Source organism: Magnolia sinica, chromosome 8, assembly GCF_029962835.1.
Source record: "Magnolia sinica isolate HGM2019 chromosome 8, MsV1, whole genome shotgun sequence".
In the NCBI taxonomy this organism is placed as follows: Eukaryota; Viridiplantae; Streptophyta; class Magnoliopsida; order Magnoliales; family Magnoliaceae; genus Magnolia; species Magnolia sinica.
Window position 1 is genome coordinate 81,102,371 of NC_080580.1, and position 24,902 is coordinate 81,127,272.

Below are 24,902 nucleotides of genomic sequence, written 5' to 3' on the forward strand. Positions count from 1 at the left end.
TTGAATTTCCTCTAACTCATTGAGTTGAAGTTTACGGTGTGATCCAGACTTGTTTAAATCAAAATTAAAAGTTTTGATGGCCCAATAAGCATGATGTTCTAATTCCACAGGTAAGTGACAGGCTTTCCCAAAGACAAGCTTGTACGGAGACATTCCAATCGGGGTTTTGAAAGCCGTACGATATGCCCAAAGAGCATCATTCAAATGTTGCGACCAATCCTTACGATCGGGGCGGACCGTTTTCTGTAAAATTTGTTTAATCTCCCGATTTGACACCTCAACTTGACCACTTGTTTGTGGATGATATGGCGTTACAACTTTATGAGTGATGGAATATTTCTTCATTAAAGATTCAAACGGTTTATTGCAAAAATGAGTACCCCCATCACTTATAATTGCTCGAGGAGTGCCAAAACGAGAAAAGATATTCTCTTTTAAGAAATGGACCACAACTTTGTGACCATTCGTTTTACATGGCACTGCTTCAATCTCCTTAGAGACATAGTCGACGGCCACAAGGATATACACATAACCGAATGATGGGGGAAATGGGCCCATGAAGTTAATACCCCAAACATCAAATATTTCAACAATGAGAATATTGGTAAGTGGCATCATGTTCTTGTGGGAAATAGTACCCGTACGTTGGCATCTATCACATGTTGAGCAAAAGGCATGGGTGTCTTGAAACAGTGTAGGCCAATAAAATCCACTTTGTAAGACTTTCGCAGCTATTTTCTTTGAACCAAAATGACCACCACATGCATGATCATGACAAAAGGAGATTATACTATGAAACTCACTCTCAGGCACACATCTCCTAATAATTTGATCAGGACAAATTTTGAATAAGTATGGGTCATCCCAAAAGAAATGTTTAACCTCAGCAAGAAATTTGGATTTATCTTGTTTAGTCCAATGAGAAGGAAGTTGACCTGTAACAAGATAGTTTACAATATCCGCATACCAAGGTAATTGAGAAATAGTTAGAAGTTGTTCATCAGGGAAAGACTCGTTCATTGGTAAAGGATCAACTGTGGACTCTAAGACAAGTCTAGACAAATAGTTGGCTACCACATTTTCGGAACCCTTTTTATCTCAAATTTCAATATCGAATTCTTGTAGCAAGAGAATCCACCGAATCAATCGAGGTTTAGCGTCTTTTTTAGAAAGAAGATATTTCAATGCTGCATGATCTGAGAACACTATAACCTTTGACCCTATGAGATACGACCTGAATTTGTCTAGAGCAAATACAACTGCCAACAATTCTTTTTCAGTGGTAGAGTAGTTGAGCTGTGCATCATTTAGAGTCCTACTAGCATAATAAATGACATGAGGCATTTTATTTAATCTTTGTCCTAGGACGGCTCCAACAGCATAATCAAAAGCATCACACATAAGCTCAAAAGGTAAACTCCAATCAGGTGGTTGGATGATTGGAGCAGAAGTCAGTAAATGCTTCAACTTATTAAAAGCTTGCCGACATTCATCATTAAGGACAAAAGCAACATCTTTAGCTAGTAAATTACATAAAGGTCGAGAAATTTTGTTAAAATCCTTAATGAATCTCCTGTAGAATCCCGCATGCCCTAAGAATGATCTAATCTCCTTAACCGTTCTGGGTGGAGGAAGACTAGAAATTAAATCAATCTTGGCTTTATCAACTTCAATGTCTTTACTTGAAATAACATGCCCAAGTACAATCCCTTTTTGAACCATAAAATGACACTTTTCCCAATTCAATACCAGGTTCATTTTTTCACATCTTTCCAAGACAAGAGATAGATGGTATAAACATTCATCAAATGAAGAGCTGAAAATTGAAAAATCATCCATGAAAATCTCAAGAAAACACTCAACCATGTCTGAAAAAATACTCATCATGCATCGTTGGAAGGTCGCAGGCGCATTACACAATCCAAATGGCATACGCCGATAGGCATATGTGCCGAAAGGACATGTAAATGTGGTTTTCTCTTGATCCTCGGGAGCAATGGGAATCTGATTATACCCGGAATAACCATCCAGGAAACAATAATAGCTATGCCCTGCCAATCTCTCCAGCATCTGATCTATGAAAGGAAGAGGAAAGTGATCCTTCCTTGTGACCAGATTCAGTTTACGGTAATCAATACAAACTCGCCAACCCGTAGTCATGCGCGTTGGTACTAACTCATTATCCTCATTTTTTTTCACCGTAATCCCAGACTTTTTAGGAACAACTTGAACTGGACTGACCCATGTGCTATCTGAAATGGGGTAAATGATACCAACATCTAACAATTTTAGCACCTCAGCCCGAACGACCTCTTTCATGTTAGGGTTAAGCCTCCTTTGCATTTCACGCGATGTTTTTACATTTTCTTCAAGATGAATACGATGCATACACACCGTGGGGCTTATTCCCTTTATGTCCACTATTGTCCACCCAATAGCTGCCTTATGTTCTCTAAGAACATTAAGCAACTTACCCTCCTGTTCTTTATCAAGGTTAGCAGCTATGATGACAGGCAGGGTTTCAGAAGGTCCTAAAAATGCATACTTGAGAGTTTCAGGTAATTGTTTAAGGTCGACTTTGGGTGGTTTCTCAATAGACGGGACCAGTTTAGACTCAAAAGGTGGAAGAGGTTCCACTCTAGCTTTTCATTTTGTTGTATTCATTTCTGGATTAGAGTCAAGCAATGCATTGACTTCTTGGATGGAACTTTCTATGTCAAAATCTCTGTCAAAATGTGCTAAACAAGTCTCAAGAGCGTCATCGGAAGATTCAAGGAAAGAGTCATGCACTAGACTCTCAATCATGTTCACTTCAAATATATCATCCGAGTCTGACATTTGTTGTCCAGCATTGAAAACAATGAGTTTAATCTTCATGTTACCAAAAGATAGCTTCATAACTCTGTTCCTGCAATTTATGATTGCATTGGATGTGGCCAAGAATGGACGTCCTAAGATAACCGGGATTTGACTTGTAGGATTCTGGACAGGCTGAAAATCTAGAACGATGAAATCCACTGGAAAATAAAACTTATTAACCTGGATTAGCACATCTTCAATAATACCACGGAGCACCTTGATAGATCTATCAGCTAGTTGTAATGTTATTTTAGTTGGTTTCAGCTCACCAAGTCCTAGCTACTCATAGACCGAATATGGTAACAAATTAACAGTGGCCCCTAAATCAAGCAACGCTTTCTAAACCTTATGCTCTCCTATGACACAAGAAATGGTAGGAGCTCCTGGATCCCTAAATTTAGGAGGGGTGTTGTGTTGAATCATGGAGCTGAGTTGCTCTGCAAGGAAGACCTTCTTATGAACATTCATCTTACGCTTTTGAGTGCATAAATCTTTAAGAAACTTAGCGTAAGCAGGAACTTGCTTGATAGCATCAAGCAACGGAATGTTGATTTGCACTTGCTTAAACATGTCCAATATCTCATTAAAGTTGTTTCCTTTCTTAACAGGTGTCAGACGTTGAGGAAAAGGTGCTTTAGGCACACAAGATGGCACATGAGTGGTTCCTGGAGAGTCAGAGTGCTTTTGGGCTTTCGATGCATTAGTATGTCTCTCTGCTTCATTTTGATCTTCTGATTTGGAATTTGATTCTTCCCTAGGCATCTCTACTTTGTTCTCGATCTGTGTATCGGACCTAAGGGTAATGATTGATTTGGCTTGCTCATGATATTGTTCTTGGTTTGAATTAGAGCCAATCTCATACTGTCCTTTTGGATTTACCACAGGTTGACTAGGGAACTTTCCTTTCTCTCTCTCACTCAATGTGACAGCAAGTTGACCCAACTGTACTTCTAGCTTAGCAATGGATTGCGCATTTGCATGTAAACTCTGCTGGTTAGCTATAAAGTATGTTGGGTGTCTTTTTGAAATTGAAGTGAACTCTGCATAAAAAGATTGAGTGTATCCTCGAGAGATGGTTTCCTGGATTGTGGAGGCACTTGTTAATACTGTGAGAACTGTTGAGGTTGTTGACTACCAACTTGGGAGTAAAGTTGCATAGGAGGATTTCCAGATGGTCCTCCTTGTTGTGGTCCTTTTGCCCAAGAGAAATTTGGATGTCTAGCCCACCCTGGGTTGTAGGTGTCTGAGTAAGGATCATTCCCAGGTCTCCGAAAGGTGTTCATAGCATGTACTTGTTCAGGGAGAAATTCTGAAAATGCTGAACTAGATGGACAAGACTGCGTAGGATGGGCGAGACTAGAACATATGGCACATGACTCGACTTGAGTTATTTGTGGAGGTCCATTGTTTAACATTAAAGCATCCACTTTCTTCGTCAGGCTATCAATTTTGGCATAAAGATCTGGCGTGACTCCTACCTCATATATACCTCCTTTCTTCAGTGGTTGAGGGCTTCTTTCACCTCTATTTGAATAGTCTCATCGCTGGGAGTTTTCACACAAGGTTTCAAAGAAATTCCAAGCTTCGACATCACTTTTGGTCATGAATGACCCTCCACTGGTGGCGTCAACCATGCGACGGTTTTGGGGTGTCAGACCATCATAGAAGTATTGAACCTGTTGCCACTTTTCAAAACCATGGTGTGGACATTTATGAAGTAAATCCTTCCATCTTTCCCAACATTCATGAAAGTGCTCACCCTCTTTTTGTGTGAAATTTGTAATTTCTCTACGGAGAGCATTAGTTTTGTGAACTGGGAAGAACTTATTTAAGATCTTCTTAGACAGTTGGTCCCATGTAGTGATAGACCCAACTCCTAGAGAATTCAACCATGCTTTCGTCTTATCCTTCAAAGAAAAAGAAAAAGGCGCAAACGGATCGAATCGTCTGAAAAATTTTGAAACTTAAAGGTGGAGCAAATGTCTAAGAATTCTTTCACATGATGATATGGATCCTCCTTATCTGAACCATAAAAGGAGGGCAACAACTGTATGACCCCAGGTTTAAGTTCAAAGTGTGCTGCCGTGGTGGCGGGCAACACTATACATGAAGGCGCATTGAATTGGACAGGAGCTGAATAATCTTTAAGAGCTTTAATTCCATTCTCTTCCGCCATTTCAAATAGGATGTTTCTAAATCTTCTATGAAAGGTTCTTTCTATTTCAGGATCGAAAGGTGCTAGTTCTATGTTCAGAGATCTACGTCCTAGCATAAACTATGTTATCAATATAAGAAAGAAAACTAAATTAAGATGCAACCTAAGATGAATAAAACTAAAAATAAAAGTTATGAATTCCTAAAAATAAGAGAAAGCTATGTAAACGAGAATTGGAAGGAAGAACCTGGGAAAAGGAGATGATGAATGTCTGAAGATTTGAGAGCTCCTCCTGAAGATAATCTTATTTAGCAGCTTCCTTCCTCAATTCCTGTAGACATAACAAAAATAAATTGAATTTCCTAAAATAATGCTAGAAAAATCCTAAGCAATGGTTAATTTCTAAAAAAGAAAGTTTCCAATCTTAGAAATAAAAATCTAAGTTAGTTTCTAAAAAGGGAAAAAATTTCTAAAACTAGAAAATAGAGAGTTACTTGAAAGAAGAATCAAAATCTAAAATTAGAAAATAGGAAATTTCTAAAAAAGAAAGCCTAGAAATAGAAAATTTCTAAAAAAAATAAAACCTTAATTCTAAAAATAGAAATTAAAAAAAAAAAAAGAAAATTTGGAAAGAGATTACCAAATTAGTAGTTTATGTCAGGTCCCTACAAAATAGAAAATAGGTTAGTTTCTAAAAAATAACAATAATAAAAATAAAAATTTAACCTCAAGTTAGTAAAAAAAAAACCTAAGACTATGAATTATGATAAGAGAGAATCCTAAATCCAATTGGATCGAAACAGTCTCCGGCAACGGCGCCAAAAAACTTGATTCTACAAGTGGATCCTCTGAATCCCTAGTTCCCTTTCTCTGAATTCTTTAAGTTTAGATTAATATTTCACCATTATTCCTCAAATCACAATTGGTTTAGATTTCATCTTAGCCTAGTTCTAGATCTGGTTATTTTCAGATAACGTACAGGTTTCAGTCCCTGTGGATTCGACCTCGGTCTTACCGAGTTTATTACTACATCACAACCCTGCACTTGGGGTGTAAACAAGTTTTTGCGATGGCGAACAACAGAGTTTCCGAACATCAAAATAAAAGGAAAGGAATTATTCAAGCCATCACAGATCTATTGTAATTTAAATCACAACAAACCATTAATGACTAAAAGAATTTCTTAAATCAAAACAGAGTCAATCAGTTTAGTTTAAATCAATCCTGTAGAAGCTCCCATCACGCCACAAGCTTCACCTCTTAGCCCTAGCTAAGAGATTTAGCCTAACATTCTTATTTTGTAGGATTCTGAGATAGGTTTCTAAATTGGTAATTTCTCTCTTTTCCTTACTATTTCTAGATTAGGATTCCTTTTTAGTAAGTTCCTAATTCTAACTCTTTTAGAATCTAATTTTGTTTCCTATTTTATTTTTAAAATTTTTCTATTTTTAAGACTTTCTGTTTGGAAACTAACTTTCCTGTTTTGTAGGCTTATTAGAAATTTCTAATTCGGTACGCTCTTTCTAAATTTCTACTTGCCACTATGGGCCCCTCTTTGATATAAAGCCTACATCAAGGTGGGTCCCACCATAAGTGGGCCCTTACATCACAAAGAAAATAAAGGAGTGGAGATCTAAGATCTCCCACCGTTCCTTCTTGCTCCCTAGGCCTCCTTTGCTCCTTAGCTTCGATCCTAATGGAGGAGATAGAGTTTGGATGGTTGAGATGGGAGATGAGAGGGTAGGTAGTGGGCCACACACAACGTTCTCATGCAGAAGAGAAAGAGCTTGGACGTGAGATTTTCTTGCTTCCTTGGAAAAGTGAGTTGAGAAATGAGAGAGAGGGTTGTAAAGAGAGAGAGAGAAAGATGGGTGATCGATTGATAGATGTGGTGAGTGATGGGTGTGTAAGAAACTTTTGACTTTGAGGTTGCTTGTTGTAAGAAAAATATGGGCTTGTGTAAGAACTTTTTGACTTTGGGTTTTCTTGGGGAAGGGTGAGAGGTGATGGTGTACTTGACATGATAGGATTGATTGATTGATTGATTGATGTGACAAGTCGTAGAGATTCTCTCAAAATTCACACGCGCGGTGTTTTCCTCACACCGAACGCGGACCCACATCTCCTGACCAGGGTATTAAATCAGCGCACGAGTCGTGACATCAGAACCGCGGCGTCGACACAGTCGCTAGGGTACAAGTCTCGCATTGAGTCGACTCGGGTTGACGGCAATTGAACCATGGTCGCGCGTAAATGCCGGTTAAGGGTCGAAGGTTACCGGAATTCGACCGAGAAGACCGCGGAAGTCTATAGAACGGTACAGTCTAGGATACAGCGCTTACAGTTTCAATGGTGAGCATCACTCTCCGCACTCTTTTTCTGTGCTGTCCACTTCATCTTTAGATCTACCTCATTCTTTGAGTCATGTCCTCAAATGATTTATCCAAATAGATGGATGATGTAGATACAGCACATACATCATGGTGAGGCCCACAAAACTTGATGATGTCATCTCAGTAGCGAGTCTCGCTAATCAACCTATCAATAGCTAATCCGCGTGCACCGATTGGATGAGGACATCTGATAGGGGAATCATGAAATGCATGCTCATAGGAAATCTTGAAAAATCTTCAGAATGATAAATATAGTATTCCTTTTCTTTTCTTTTCACGCTATTCAATATAGACTCTAAGTTATTCTAGGGGATTTTGACCGTAATAGTCCCGTGGTATTACTAAATGCCCAAAACATTTGTTGTCTTAAATATATTCTTTAGTTAGCTTTCCGATCACTTTTTGAAGAATTAGTGGATGAAAATACCTCTGCTTTGGAACTTAGTACCTTATGGACTTTTTTCTCTTTTTTGTTTATTATTTTTCTCGAGCTTCTTCTTCATTTCCAAACATGTCTTCTACAGAACCACCACAACACATTTCGACTATATTTTTCGGCGTACATTCACCGCCATCAACTTCAGAAATGATAGGAAAGCTAACAACTTCTAAAGGTAATCAGAGGTCTAGGATCCTATATACTAAAGGCACTTGAGAATCCAGGCTGCAAAGGCTTAAAAGAAGGGTCGTTAACTCTGGTTATGTGACTAATGGATAATATCCTTGTGTGGAATGCTCGAGGGATAGGTAATCATTGCACTATTAGAACAACAAAGAGGTTCATTAAGAAACACAATCCGTTGATCGTGGCCATTATAGAACCAATGCTCAGAGATGAAAAGAGAGTGAGGATTGGCCTATCACTTGACTTCCATTCCTCCTGCTCAAATGGAGTGGAGGGCGGGAAGATCTGGGTCTTTTTCAAAAACCTCATTTCCTTCACTATTATAACCATGTCTAACCAATCATTATCCATTGCAGCTTCTATTCAGAATTTCCATCACACGATCTCCCTAATAGTGGTTTATGTCAATTGTGTTAGAAGCCAAAGAAGAGCTCTTTGGAGCAACTTGACTTCTATCTCCTCAGCAGTGCAAGGTCCATGGGTGGTGTGTGGGGATTTCAATGTGACTACAGTAGTCCCTGAAAGAAGATGCCATAGAACCTCAGACAGGGCCAGCTCCTTGGAATTTTCTTAAGCAATCAATGATGCTGGGTTCATAGATGTAGGGTTCTCAAGAAATCATTTCACATGGAGCAACAATCAAGGAGGCACGGCTCGTGTGTGAGCCAGGTTGGATAGGGTATTAATCAATGCGGATTGGTCAAATCTGTTCCCTAGATTCCATGTAAAGCACCTTCCTCGCATGAACTCGGACCACGCGCCCCTCCTTCTGGAGTTCCCCTCCCAGTATTCAGGTGGGCCAAAACCTTTTCGTTTTCAGCGTATGTGGGTTCTCCATGATTCCTTCCATCAGGTGGTGAAGGAGGCTTGGCATAAAGAGTGCTCAACCCACCTTATATTCAATGTTCTATCTAAGCTCAAGAATGTCAAGCAGGCCTTAAAAGTGTGGAACAAGAAAGTGTTTGGGAACATATTTGAGTAGGTGGGTCAAGCAAAGCGTGCGCTAGCAGACATTGAGAGCATAATGCAAGCCCCTTCTTTAGTAACAGGGCTGGGTAGCGACCTTCAGAGCAAATTCATCGCCATTTCATTCAAGCTCTGTCAGTTAAAACTCATGGAAGAGGTGTTTTGGAGGCAAAAATTGAGGGTCAGCTGGCTGGAAGTTGGGGACAGAAACAAGAGGTTCTTCCATACTGTAGCTATGGAGAAACAGAGAAGGGCTGAGATAAGAAGTTGTTGAGGCATAAAAAAGAGATCAAGAGAGAAAAAGAAGAAATCTTTCATAAAAAAGGGTTGTGCGCCGCACCAGGCTGGTCCGCACAAAGGTGGTCCCCGCACAAAGGTGGTCTGCACAAAAGTGTGGTTTACACATAAGTGCGATCCACGCACAAAGGTGGTCCGCGCACAAAGGTGGTCAACGCACAAAGGGGTGATCGCACAACAAGGTTGGGCGCACAATGGACAGGTTGAGGTGTTCACACGTGCCAAAGGCTATATATACCCCATCACCCCTCTATAATTCAGTCATTTGAGTAAGATTCAAGCAGAGGAGAGGGATCTATACTTCAGAAGAACCCAGGTATCTTCCGCACCCATTGTGTGAAACATGGTCCATGGGGCACACAACAGATAAGGGCGCACAACACCTGTGGGCGCACAACCCTTCTGGTGAATAATGGTTGTGGGCGCACTACCCTCCTATTGGTGCACTATTCTCCCATGTGGGCACGCAATGGCTTCGTTCTTATCAGGAATTCATTGATGACTAATCAGAGATCAGAGAAAACCCTAATTCGGATCGAAATATCAGAATACTTTCTCAAGAGCATGGAATCAATCAGAATAAATGTTATTCTAGCACGTCAATACCACTACATTGAAGATCATGATATAATCAATATTGAACATTTAATATTTGTATTAGGTTTATGTAAATGTTCTACTTTGGAATCAAAGGAGATAAAGGATGTAAATGAATTTAGAATGAATGGATATTGTGATTGCTCTCTTTATTCTTCTTTCATTAACTTTTGAGCAAAATGAATTCCAACACGAAGTTCTTCTTGCTGCGCACGACCCCAACACCGCCTCACGCAGGCTATATAAAAGAGAGAGAAGGAGAGACATGAATGATCATCCATGGATGTGTGGGTCCAGGGAAGCCGTGGGAAAGAAAGAGAGAGGAAGAAAGAGAGAGAAAGGAGGACGTGCGGCTGGGTATTGGCTATAAGCTCTTCTTCCCATTTCTTCATTGGCTTTGTTTATGTCTTTCCTTTAAGAGATCTTAGTTGATCATGATCATGGTTGGCTAAACCTCTTAGCTAGGGTTAAGAGGTGAAGCTTGTAGCGTGATGGGGTGTTTTTATGGCTTTGATTCATGTTAATTTGAACTATCTTTGATTATGGTTTGATTATGAGGAATATTCATAGTTTTCAATGGTTTGTTGTGACTTAAATTACAATAGATTTGCAATAGTTTTGAGTATGTTCTTTGCATTAGTGAGATTGTGAAGATGGGAAGCCATGTTGTTCACCATCGTCTCCTGGACATGGTTGGATGATGGAAGCCTTCCTAACATTCATAATTCTCTTAGATTGGTTGTGGATTAGCTAAATTCTATTGTTTGTTTTGTCTCATGGGCATGGTTTTGTGATGGAATCCATTCTAATTCTCATACCTCTCATCTTTTAAAAACTAGATTAAAGGAAGTTCAGATTTGGTTTTTAATGATGTATCTTCCAATTGGATGAAGATGGGACTCTAAATCTAGTTGTGTTCTTGAATCAAGCGTAGATCTCCCTGATCTCTACAAGTGGATCCTTGGCACCCAAGTTTCCCACCTTTGAATTTTACAAGTTTTAGTTAAAGTAGTTCACCATTACTCTCTTAAATTTCCCTAATTTAGATTACTTCTTCGCCTAGTTCTAGTTCGAGTTACTTTCATATTACGTACAAGGTTTAGTCCATGTGGATTCAACCTCGATCTTATCGAGTTTATTACTACATCGCAACCCTATACTTGGGGTGGTGAACAGGGGTCAGCGCATAAAGGGGTGACCGCACAATAGGGTTGGGTGCACGATAGACATGTTGAGGTGTTCACATGTACAAAAGGCTATATATACCCCATCACCCCTTTATAATTCAATCATTAGAGCAAGATTCAAGTAGAGGAGAGAGACCCAGACCTCAGAAGAACCCGGTATCTTCCGCACCCGTTGTGCGGAACATGGTCCATAGGGCGCACAACTGTGTCGGTGCACAACGGATAAGGGTGCACAAGGCCTGTGGGCGCACGACCCTTTTGATGAATAATGGTTGTGGGCACATAACCCTCCTGTTGGTGCACTATTCTCCCCTATGGGCACGCAATGACTTCTATCTTATTAGGAATTCATTGATGACTAATCAGAGATCAGAGAAAACCCTAATTCGGATCGAAATATCAGAATACTTTCTCAAGAGCATGGAATCAATCAGAATAAATGTTATTCCAGCACATCAATACCGCCACATTGAAGATCATAATACAATCAATATTGAACATTTCATATTTGTATTTGGTTTACGTAAATGTTCTACTTTGGAATCAAAGGAGATAAAAGATGTAAATGAATTTAGATGAATGAATATTGTGATTGCTCTCTTTATTCTTCTATCGTTAACTATTGAGCAAAATGAATGCCCTTAAATTGAATGCATTTATTTCTTGCCAAAACTGAAGTATTACTTTGGATTCGGGGTAAACATTTGATGATCCTGCCCATATTAAAAGGGCAGCAGTGGAACACTTTGAAGAGCAGTTCAAAGCATCTCCTTGTGCGGCAGTGTTCACACCCCAAGTATAGGGTTGTGATGTAGTAATAATCTCGGTAAGACCGAGGTCGAATCCGCAAGGATTAAACCTTGTACGTAATCTGAAAGTAACTAGGACTTAGAACTAGAATAAGATGAAATCTAAATCAGGTGAATATGAAAGAATAATGGTGAAATATTAAACTAAAAACTTGCTAAATTCAAAGGTGGGAAACTAGGGTGCCAAGGATCCACTTGTAAAGATCAGGGGGATATCTATGCTTGATTCATGAACGCAACTGGATTTAGAGTCACATCTTTATCCAGTTGGAGGATATAACATTAAAATTCAAATCTGAACGTCCTTTGATCTAGTTTTCAAGAGATGAAAGGTATGAGAATTAGAATGGATTCCATCACAAAACCATGTCCATGAGACAAAACAAACAAAAAAATTAAACCAATCTACAACCAATCTGAAAGATGTATGAATGTTAGGAAGGATTCCATCATCCAACCATGCCCAGGAGACGATGATGAACAACAGGGTTCCCAAATTCACAAACCCTATAATGAAAGAACATACTCAAAGCTATCGCAGATCTATTGTAATTTAAGTCACAACAAACCATTAAAAACTATGAATATTTCTTATAATCAAACAATAATCAAAGAGAGTTCATAAAACATGAATTAAAGCCGTAGAAACCATCCCATCACGCTACAAGCTTCACCTCTTAGCCCTAGCTAAGGTTTAGCTTGTCATAAACATGTTAAAAACTCTTAAAAGCATTAAGGAAGAAAACTAAATGAGAAAAGGAAGAAAAACTCTTTGAAGATCGCCGCCTCCACACTATCTCTCTCCCTCTCCTCTTCTCTTTGCTCTTTCTTCCCACGTGCATGGCCTCCACGGTTGCCCTGGATTGACACGTCCTTGGATTGTTGTCCCCTCTCTCTCTCTTCTCTCCTTTTATAAGCAAGGGAAGTCAGCAGAAGTGGCTGGAGTCGGTGTGGTTTTTGCGTACAAGGAGTTACGCACTCCTCTTTCGCTGCAAAGAAGACGCCCGAAAATCTTCCTCTTTCCTTGCTCATTTTCCAAAGAAACACCGTCCCTTGGAACGGTTTTGGATGGACTACACGATGGACGGTTCAGATCGGCCATCCGATCGCCGGTGATGGGCCACAACTGATCGGAACGTCCTGAAATTCCGGACGTGCGTTAATCTTCCAACCGACTTACACTAACGTGTTCGGTGGGCCCCACAGAGGTGTTTTCAGGGAAATCCACCCTGTCCATTAGATTCCTGGTGAAATTTCAGTTAGAAATGAGTGGTTTTGGTTGAGTTTTGGTGCGGTCCACTGTATAATATCAATTATCATTCATCCCGCATTTTCTGGTGATCCACGTGTGTACGTGTGAAATGGACCAAAAGGCCACCTAGGCGAGGGTCACGTCCCCCTTTTAGAATGAATGGACGGCTCAGATCATCAGAATGCATGATGGGTGGGGCCTACAAGCCAACAACGGTCGATAGATGTCCGTCCGCTGGCCTGCTTGCGTAATTGACGGAGAGAGGTCGGGTCAACCTTGGGTTGACCAACTTGTTCGTCTGGTGAGCGTCCAGCGCATGTGTACCCCATGTACGTGCGATGTACATGTGGGGTCCACTGTGATGTTTGTGAGAAATCTGTTCAGACCATCCATCTTACCACCTCAATTAAGGGGTTGAGACAAAATTTGAAGCATATCCAGATATCAGGCGGGCCCCAAATCAGGATTTTAGGGGCTGATCTGTCCATTGGGCTACTTTCACAAGGATCCAATGGTTGAAATTTGAAATGTATGGTTAATTTATGGTCATCAGACCATATATAAAGTTTCGAGCCGAACGGATGGTGGGAACCTTGTGATCTTGCATTATGGACGATTTTCAGGCCCGTTTAATGTGAGTGGCGTGATTTTCTCGGATCTCTGGTGTGTAAATTCTTCGATATCGGTCCCCTGGGGTTTGTCCCTTGCCTTGGTGACTTCAGAGCGTTAAATCCATGCTTTTATTATCATTTTTCAGTCCAGGCTCCTAAATACACCTTGTATCACAAACATGATTAAAATGGGCCATTAAACAGTATTATGTTCGTAAATTCAGGTAATAACTGGGGTCTAATATGCAATATTTGACCTTCAACACAATCCCCAACCAGCATTTTGCTAGTCCCGAGCAAAGTATACGAAAAATAAGTTAAGAATTACAGGACAATTTTTATATACTCGAGTGATTTTTGAAAAACAATCCAGATACTAGAATTCTAAGATTCTTGAATGTTGGGCATTACTTTCTCTTGGACTCAAACGTATGGTAAACTTCATAATCAAGTTCAAAGTATCAATCCATCAATTAGAAAAAATTCTAAACATTGAGTTCCATGGGTGTATAGTGTAGTCTCGACTTATCATCATTAAGAAATCCAATCATCAATTTCATGATAACATTGATAATCAAAAAGGGTATTTAGGACAACCAAAACCTAAACCAAAACTTGCCTTACAGTTTTTCTTTTCATTCTTCCAACTTTTGATTTTTCCATCGATGACTTTCACGCTCTGTCAACCTTTTAAAGGTAAAGCCAAGGAGGGGAATTGAATCCTCACCTATAGGGAGCAAACCCATGATGAAGACCATTCACCCAACCCTTTCCAACGATAACTATTTTTTTAGCTAGGTATTTATCTATTTTTTTCAATTCTTCTTTTTCTTTTTCCCTTCTTTTTTTTCCTATTGATCATGATGGGCAAATTTTCCAGGCTGGTTCCTTTAATGCTCAGTGATTACTAAGTTAACCCTTCAATATTGAACTGAAACCTTAATGTGTAAGTAAGATGTGACATGTGAAATCATGACTCAATCAATGTTTACAACTTCTAATCATGGATTAACAATTCAAATTTAACTGTGAAATCTAACAAATAACTAAATCAAAGAGTCGTAAATCACCAACATTCTGTATCTTATACTCCTCAAATCACGACTATCCTTCAAAATCACTTTGAATTCATAAGAAAGTCCAAATTTTTTTTTAAAATTTTCACAATTTTTGCTCAAGACCAAAAAGAAAATACTGATTAGGTAACATAATCTCTCACCCCCAACCTAAAATCTACATTATTCTCAATGTAAAAAGAAATAAGCATGCAATGCACATGGGACAACGAAAGTAAAAGAGTAAGTGATGGAAAGATAATACCTGATGAAGGAGTAAAAAGGCTTCTTCCAAAGAGATCTCAGTGTGATGGTGGTTCAGCACAAGACTCAATCCAACAAAAACAAACAATCCTAAAACTACTGGGAAGCAAACTAACCTAGTGGCATAAAACTGACTATCCTAGAATGGCATAAAGCAAACTACCCTAGTCATATGAAAGTAGGGGAAAAGCTACTCAGTTATTCCCCACAGTTCTTCTTCCGGCCAATATCTAGATAAATTTCTCAGTAGGTTTCTGTAATATCTCGAAAAAATTCATACAAAGACCCGAGTACCACCTCAGGCAGAAATCACCCAGAACCAAATCCTTTAGAAATTATGTTAATATTAGCAAGTGCTAAGCTAGAGTGCTTATGAAATTAGTGCTAATTGCTTTAAATATGATCTGTAAGACCCAAAACGTGCAGAATTATTGATGCTATATTACCCTGAAATCTAGAATTCATCCTTAAACCCGCTTGCTCTCGGGAGCATCTTGAAACTCCGTATCGGACCTGGACCACACGTCGAAAATCTGATTATCCCGAAACTATACAGTTATGACCGCATTACTGGACTTGACAACCCCCTTGGGAATCAAGTCCTAATTGTGTCTAGAAATGCACAACTTAAGCCCGGAGCGAAGAGTGTGAGAAACGTGAAACTATTTAGAAATAAAATTTGAATTTAAGTAATCTGAGTCGTGTCGCTTGCGGGCCAAATATAAGGATTCAGACTGTTAGAATCCAACCCAAATACACCCTTGGATCAGGAGAAATGTCCCACACATGTCGATGTACTTGTGGCCCTGATCGAGTGACTGTGACTACTGAATTGAAACTGGTCCGCCACAGCTGATCTGTAAATCCGATCGGTACAAAAACTCAGCCTAAATTAGATCCATGGTCAGGGAGCTTAAGTCCAACCACACGTGGAAAAGGGGCCACCAGAAGTGCTCCGTTGGACCGGAACGACCCATATTTGGTTATAACCTAAGTATACCTTGGCCCTAGGGCCATTTCCATCAAGCTTGGGCCTATATAAGGACCTTAAACCCTCTCTCATTCACTCCATATGAATTTAAGAAAAACCTTAGGAGAGAGAAGAGAGTAAAGAGAGAGAAAGTGAGAAAGAACTTGGAGAAGATTCTTGGTATTCTACCCTGCCTCTTCCCGTGCTTATTCATCGCTACTGGATCGCTATTCCGGCGAATTCCATTCCGTTCTTAGGTAAGAAAACCTAACCCTAACCTGTTCTAGGGTTTCTGATAGTGTAGGATATCAAATAGCTAACCTAATTTATCCTATGGGTTGCCAAATCTGCCGTAGACAAAGACATTTGCTTTAAACTGAGTTCATTACAAGTCTACCGGCGAAAGGTGCGGACTTTAAACGTATAGGTTATGGTTTTCAAGCTTTTAATGTCGGTTAATGGTTTAGTACTGATGTGGGTGCAATTTCACATACAAAATGCAATGTTTGTATTGCGTTTCTGATATATATGAACTATATTAAGATTTGTGTATTCCATGTATATGTAGAAAGTATCGTATACGTATGAAATATGAACAAGTGTTTGCCATGATTTGTTGTCGTGTGTTTGTGCTAGTTGTATATGTAATAACTCCTTGGCGAAAGGATTAGTCCTAATATGTGTTATCGCCAACATACGTCATGTATGTTGGGATGTGGAGTCTAAGTGTTTGTAGAAATGTTTGAATGAATAAGTATGTAATATATTGTACTTTTTATAGGCGTTGAGAAGAGATTCTCAACTACCTTAACGATGTGTATGATTTCCTCCATGCAAATTAGATTCTTTGTCTGTTTTACTTAGATACTGCTTATGTGTGAATTCATGTTTAAGTTGAAATCCATCAATGCTTACATGCTTGTATGATTGGAATTGTTGATCCATTACTGTTCTGATTTGCTTGTATTATTATCTATTATCATTGAATGTGTTTGGGACTATGAAATGAATGTGTTTGGGACTATGAAATAGTCCAGGCAATCGGTAACAGGTTCTGATTTGTGGCTGAGGTTGTCTCGCCACATAGGACATGATCGATGAATCCGAGCCATACTTGGGATGTCAGAAGTGGTTAGGCCACACGGAGTGCTTACGCACTTCATGTCGATTAATTCAACGTGCGCTCGTACTAATCGAGCTCGTCAAGTAACCCGATTGACCCGATGTATGTTCACCATGTATGGACGCTACTGCTTGAATCTAAGATACCAAACTCACCAGTGAAACCCCGTTAACCTTGGTACCTCGATCTGCTAAGACTCATGAGCCGGGTATAGTGGTATGGGACACCGTGGTCGAGCTGTCTGCTTATGCTGGGGTGACGAGCCTCCCCGTAGTGACCAGTGCGCAACCCAGACTCGTGAGCCGAATACGGTGGTATGGGACACTATATTCGAGCTGTCGGCCTACACTGATAAGGTGACGAGCCCTTTGTAGTGACCTCAAGTGTACACTAAAACTGCGTAAAGGCGACGAGCCCTTACATAGCAACAAGAGTACACTAGGCCTGCACTGATAAGGTGACGAGCCCTTTGCAACGACCTAGAACCGTATCATCGTATGAGATTTACTAGGATTGACGACTCTAGAATGGATCATTGTTTGGGAATTGATACAAGGGAGGTACCTTAGCTTCTCAATCCTACTGTATGAAAAGGACTAATAAGAACTTGGTAATCATGCTCATGCACCGCATTACGCGTGCGTTTGGCGTAGCAGGTCAAGCACTGTGGCAGTGTTGCATGCGCGATTGTAAGATGAAGTCGCTGAGGGAGCGTAGGCGAGGGCATGCATCATTATTCATATCATTCTTGCATTAATCACAGTACTTAGGGATGTTTGCTTGTATTGTGTTATCATTACTGCTTGACTGAATTGATAACATGTTAACATTTGCTTTATTGTTCCACTGAGTTGATCACTCACTCCCACGTTCTGGGACAGTGTTCTGAACACCCACCAGACTCTGTCTTAGTTGCAGATAATGATGCGACTCAGGAGGCGGAGCCTGATTACTATGATGATCAGGGCGAGTTCTCGTATATGCAGTTCTCCGGGGGTTTCGCCTAGGCCATCCGGATCGACGGGGCTACAGGGTTTATTTTTATAGTTGAACTGTTTGAGCTATTATATGTATATGATGACTCAGCGATGTATTCATACTCTGGAGACCGATCGTGATCTTTTGGTTCATACACGTTTATATACATTTTTCAGTCTTCCGCTTGCGTTATATAAATTGATATGGAGTATGAATTATTGTTTTGGTATAATCCCACTCATGATTAATGCACTAACACAGACAACATTTAATCATCATTAAATATGTTACAGAAGTGATGCGTTGGAACTCGGGAGTTGGACATTTACTCGACCCTCGATTTTCAAGGCGTTACAGTTTCTCAATAGGATCATCCAAAAGCCCTTTTTGCAATAAGCTTGGATGCCCTGGAGCATGACTTTCTAGTAAAACTTATGTGCCTCATCAAAAAATTATCGTTGAATCGCTTAAGGTATCCAAAAGATATATGATTCACCTGTGACAGAAAACATGTCAATGTTAGTACTCCATGGTGAATCAGGGACTACAAGTAGATAAAATTCAGAAAAATTCTTAGAAAGTGATGTAGTCTCGACACGGTCCAAGGTTTCAGACTTCGGTTCAGTTTCCAGCTCCTCCTCCCTTAATGGTAAACAGTTAGGATCTGTGGAAGAAGGGGCTTCAGAATAAGGGTTCTCTCAGTCCGTGACAACTACCAAGGTACTGTCTTGCGAGGCATCCACTATTTCTTATATCATGGGGTCATCAGAATGCACAAAGTGTGTCAAGCATTCATTTAAAGAGTTGGGAAATTCAACTGAAAGTGATTCATTTTCCACCTCGAAGTTTGTGATGATCTGTCCAAGGGAACCTCGTCTCTAAAAGTGGATGGACGCATGCTCTCTTGCTCTTGCCCTGCACAAACAGATTGAAAATCAATAGGGGAAGTATTGATGTGAAGACTCTATTCACTAAAGGAGGCATTGAATCGTCTAAAGTGTACAGCTCAGATTGTGGCCTCAACTCGGTAGTTTCAAATTCTAGAGTCATATCAAGCAAATCGTCCATCTCCCGAATCATATCATCATTTAATTCAGGAGAGTGGTCCAAACTTGCATCACAAAGGTTGGAAGGGTTAGTTGAAAGTGGTTCATCCTCCACATTTAAATCAATCATGTGAGATAGGTGGAGTAAATCACTATGGACGACAGCTTCTTGAACCTCTTGATCATTAATATGGGCCAAACTTGAGATTGAATCCAATAAATCTTGGACTGTGCTCTCATGAATCTCATCCCAATGCTTATCATCATCTAGTTCAGTGCAGTATACTCTTGGAATGGGATCGCTTTCCTCTCATTCTCTTTCTAAATTGAGTTGAGGTTCGAATAAACTAACCTCTCCCTGATCATCATTGGAATCAAGTGTGTCATGTGAGTGAAGTATGTCATCATCATTATATTTGAAAGATACCCACGTCTCTTGATCATTCCTTTGGACAGTCATTGAGATCGACTTATCAGGAAATTGAACCATATGCTTATTACCACAATTCAACTCTTCATTCCAAATTCCAAAGTTTTCCAAAAGTGAGCTAGGGTCACTTTTCTCGCATTGTATTTCTGGATCGGGTTGAAACTTGTATGAAATAGCCTCTTCCTCCTCATTAAGATGTGGCTGATGCTCTTGAATGACGGTTTCAATCGCCTCTAATGATTTTGTCATATTTGTGATTGCTTGTGCGACATATTCATTGAATTGTTCTTGAGCACCTATGTATTTTTGAACTGACTCCTCTTGGATTAATTCCGGTTGAGTCTCATAAATAAGGAATTTAAGGGAGTAGTCATTAAAATCAATAGACAGTTCATCTCTCCAATGTTGATGTTTCCACTGGTTATTGTCATACGGGTCATAAGTTGGGAGTTGATACGCATCATCATTCCAATAATCACGTACTATTTTCTTAACTCGTGGAGTGCAATTATTCTCCTGCAGATAATCACCGAAGGACTTCTTAATCGGTGGAGCATCATATTTCGATTAGTTAAAGTAATTTTCAGAAAATATTTGAGGCATAGGATATTTCCTATCATAATCATCATACATCATTTCCCAAGATTTCTTAGTTATCTCAACATACACACATTCCCACTCTTGCATGGTGAAACCCTAACTCTGAATCTAATCCTAAGAAAAATAAAAGAAAAGATTCTACAAAGTATGGAAAGTAAGAGGAGGAGAAGTTAGAAGGAAGTTACCAAATTAGAAGTTCCTATGTTAAGATCCTGCAAAAGAAAACAAAAGAAATTAGTTTCTAAAATAGAAATTCTAAATTTAAAAAGCTCCTACAAACTAGAAATAGAAAGTAAGTTAGTTCTAAAATTAGAAACAAAAAAAAAATCCTAGAATTAGAAAAAAAGAGAAAATAAAACCTAATCCTAAAGTTAGAAAAGGAAGAAAAATTAGAAAGAGATTACCAATTTAGAAAGCCTAGATCAAAATCCTACAAAACAGGAAAGTTAGGTTAGTTTCTAAAAATCAAATAGAAAAACCTAAGCTTAGAATTGAAACTAGAAAAAAAATATCCTAATCTTAACCTAATTCTAAAACTAGTTAATCTCAGAATAACGTAACCGTTAGTCCCTGCCAACGGCGCCAAAAACTTGTTCACACCCCAAGTATAGGGTTGTGATGTAGTATTAATCTCAATAATACCGAGGTCGAATCCACAAGGACTGAACCTTGTACGTAATCTGAAAGTAACTCGGACTTAGAACTAGAATAAGATGAAATCTAAATCAGGTGAATATGAAAGAATAATGGTGAAATATTAAACTAAAAACTTGTTAAATTCAAATGTGAGAAACTAGGGTGCCAATGATCCACTTGAAGAGATCAGGGGGATATCTATGCTTGATTCATGAACACAACTAAATTTAGAGTCCCATCTTCATCCAGTTGGAGGATATAACATTAAAACTCAAATCTGAACGTCCGTTGATCTAGTTTTCAAGAGATAAAAGGTATGAAAATTAGAATGGATTCCATCACAAAACCATGCCCATGAGACAAAGAAAACAATATAATTAAACCAATCCACAATCAATCTGAGAGATGTATGAATGTTAGGAAGGATTTCATCATCCAACCATGCCTAGGAGACGATGGTGAACAACAGGGTTCCTAAATTCACAAACCCTATAATGAAAAGAACATACTCAAAGCTATCGAAAATCTATTATAATTTAAGTCACAATAAACCATTAAAAACTATGAATATTCTTTATAATCAAACTATAATCAAAGAGAGTTCATAAAATATGAATCAAAGCCGTAGAAACCGTCCCATCATGCTACAAACTTCACCTCTTAGACCTAGCTAAGAGGTTTAGCCTGTCATAGACATGCTAAAAACTCTTAAAATCATTAAGGAAGAAAACTAAATGAGAAAAGAAAGAAAAACTCTTTGAAGATCGCTGCCTCCATGCTACCTCTCTCCCTCTCCTCTTCTCTTTGCTCTTTCTTCCCACGTGCACAGCCTCCACGGCTGCCATGGATCCACACGTCCTTGAATGGTCGTTCCCTCTCTCTCTTCTCTCCTTTTATAAGCAAGGGAAGTCAGCAGAAGTGGATGGAGTCGGTGTGGTTTCTACGTACAAGGAGTTACGCACTCCTCTTTCGCAACAAAGAAGACGCCCAAAAATCTTCCTCTTTCCTCGCTCATTTTCCAAAGACGGTTTTGGATGGGCTACACGATGAATGGTTCAGATCGGCCATCCGATCGCCGGTGATGGGCCACAACTGATCGGAACGTCCTGAAATTTCGGACGTGTGTTAATCTTCCAACCGACTTACGTTGACGTGTTCAGTGGGCCCCACAGAGGTGTTTTCAGTGAAATCCACCCTGTCCATTGGATTCCTGGTGAAATTTTAGTCAGAATTGAGTGGTTTTGGTCGAGTTTTGGTGCGGTCCACTGTATAAAATCAACTGCTGTTTATCCTGCATTTTCTAGTGATCCACATGTGTACGTGTGCAAGGGACCAAAAGGCTACTAAGGCAAGGGTCACGCCCCCTTCTGGAACAAGTGGATGGCTCGAATCATCAGAATGCATGATGGGTGGGGCCCATAAGCAAAAAAGACTGACGAATGTCCGTCCGCTGGCCTGCATGCGTAACTAAGAAAGAGAGGTCAGGTCAACCTTGGGTTTACCAACTTCTTCGTCTGGTGCGCGTCCAGCGCACGTGTACCCCATATACGTGTGATGTACATGTGGGGTCCACTGTGATGTTTGTGAGAAATTTGTTCGGACCATCGGTCTTACCACCTCAATTAAGGGGTTGAGACAAAATTTGAAGCATATCCAAATATCAGGCGGGCCCCAAAGTAGGATTTTAGGGGATGATTTGTCTGTTGGGCCACTTCCATAAGGATTCAATGGTTGAAATTTGACATGTAAGGTTAATTTATGGTTCTTAGGACATATATAAAGTTTCGAGCCGAACGGGTGGTGGGAACCTTGTGATCTTGCATTCTGGACGATTTTCAGGCCCCTTTAACGTGAGTGACGTGATTTTCTTGGATCTCTGGCATGTAAATTCTTCGATCTTAGTCCCCTGGGGTCCGTCCCTTGCCTTGGTGACTTCAGAGCGTTAAATCCATACTTTTAGTACCCTTTTTCAGTCCAGGCTCCTAAATACACCTTGCATCACAAACACGATTAAAATGGGCCATTAAACAGTATTATTTTCGTAAATTCAGGTAATAACTGGGGTCTGATATGCAATATTTGACCCTCAACAGGTAGGATCTCGGATCCTTGATGTGATTCCTCCTCTTCTCTCCCAGCAGGACAACGTGGCTTTAATGGCCTCCCCAACGTTGTAGGAGGTCCAACAGGCAGTTATGTCCATTCCTATGGACGGGGCAACAAGACCAAACGGGTTCTCTGGTGCGTTCTTCACAAGTTACTAGAGCATCATCACCCAGGATATACATAAGGCAGCATTTTTCGTTTTCTAAGGTGGGACCATCCCTAGAGCTATCAATGCCTTTTTGATATTCCTGGTTCCTAAGTCAGCCTCCCCTACTAGCTTCTCGGACTTCTGGCCGATAAGTCTATGCAGCTGCCTCTATAAGATTATCTCAAAGCTTATAGCTTCCAGACTGAGTCATGTGTTGCCTTCCTTAATCTCTCCTGAGCAAGGAGCCTTCATCCAGGGTCGACCAATTTCTAAAAATATAGCTCTAACCCAGGAGTTATTCAAAGATATTAATGGGAAAATCTGGGGAGGCAACATAGTTCTAAAATTGGATATGGAGAGGCTTATAATAAAGTTGATTAGGGTTTTCTCAAGCAAGTTCTTCTAAGGTTTGGCTGCAGTCCCTCTTAGGTGGGAATGGTGGAGAATTGTTAGGCAAACAGTTGGTTCTCGATGTTGATTAATGGGGAAGCGGTGGGTTTCTTCAAATCTTCTAGGGGTATTCGCCAGGTGGACCTATTATCCTCGAGTCTGTTCATCCTTGGGGTGGAAGTGCTGAGTCACAGGCTAAAAGCTTTGGCAGCGTAGGGCATGAGTCTCCCGTTCAAGCTGAGAAGAGGGTGTCCTTTGATCTCTCACATTCTCTATGCGGATGATACTCTTCTTTTCCTCAATAGCGGCCTAGCATTGATTCGGGCCACGAAGACTTTTCTAGACTCATATCAAGAGGCATCTGGGCAATCAATTAACCTCTACAAAAGCTCGTTTATCTACTCGAATAGTCTCTCTCTAGCTAGAGTCAGGGCAAATGCTTTCCAACCTCTTATGGACAGAGTGGAGGCCCGCATTAAAGGGTGGCAGGCGAGATTCCTCTCCCAGGCGGGGAGAGCTGTTCTGATTCAACATGTTCTGGGGAGTATACCTGTCCATGCCTTGGCTACTGCCCATGCTCCTGTGCAGGTTATAACATCCTTAGAAAGGCAGTTCGCAAAGTTCTTTTGGGGATGGTCAGAGGGTAAATGCAAATTGCACTGGCGGAGCTGGAAATCGATCACCCATCCTAAAGAGGAAGGTGGCCTTGGGATCAGAAAATTACTAGAGATTATGAAAGCATTCCGTCTCAAGATGGCCTGGGATATAAAATTCAAGGAGGATAGAAGCCTGTGGTACAGTTTTATGTTGGCCAAATATGGGTAGGATCTTTCTCCTTCGCGTCTCCTCAGTCCACCTTCATATGCCTCTCTAATATGGAAGAGAATTTTGGCTCTTATTCCTCTCCTGGAAGCCTAAGCTCAGAGGCAAATTGGAGAAGGCAAGTGTAATATGTGGTTCTCGAATTGGATAGGTCTGGGGCCTCTTCATCAGATTGTGGTGAGCCAGATCCCAGAAGCGATGACGCCGATGAAGGTGAAGCAGTTCCTAGACAAAAACGGTATGTTGCCTTCGTCCGTGGTTTAATGATATCTCCCTCAAGAAATTATAAATTTCATATTCCAGGTAGGTTTCTGCTTAACTTCATATCCAGACCGACCTCTTTGGCTATTCACCCCTTTAGGAAAATTCTCGGTTAAATTTGCATGGGGGATAAGCAGATCTGGATTGGTCCGTAAAGGTTGGGCCAGATGGGTCTGGCATGTAAACCTTCCCCCAAAAAATTTCATTGTTTGTCTGGAAAGTCCTGATGAAGGTAGTGCTGGTGGATGGCGCAGTGCAATCGAGGGGTATCCAATTGGCATCCAAGTGTGTATGCTACGATGATAGTTCTTCCCAGGGTCTT

General features: G+C 40.2%; 1 non-coding gene across 1 annotated transcript; it reads left to right on the forward strand.

The window, feature by feature from the left end:
* Positions 1-4,551: 4,551 nt before the first annotated feature.
* Positions 4,552-4,658, forward strand: LOC131254558 (small nucleolar RNA R71). The gene has a single exon (XR_009175676.1). It is a non-coding gene; the product is annotated as a small nucleolar RNA R71 (small nucleolar RNA).
* Positions 4,659-24,902: the final 20,244 nt, after the last annotated feature.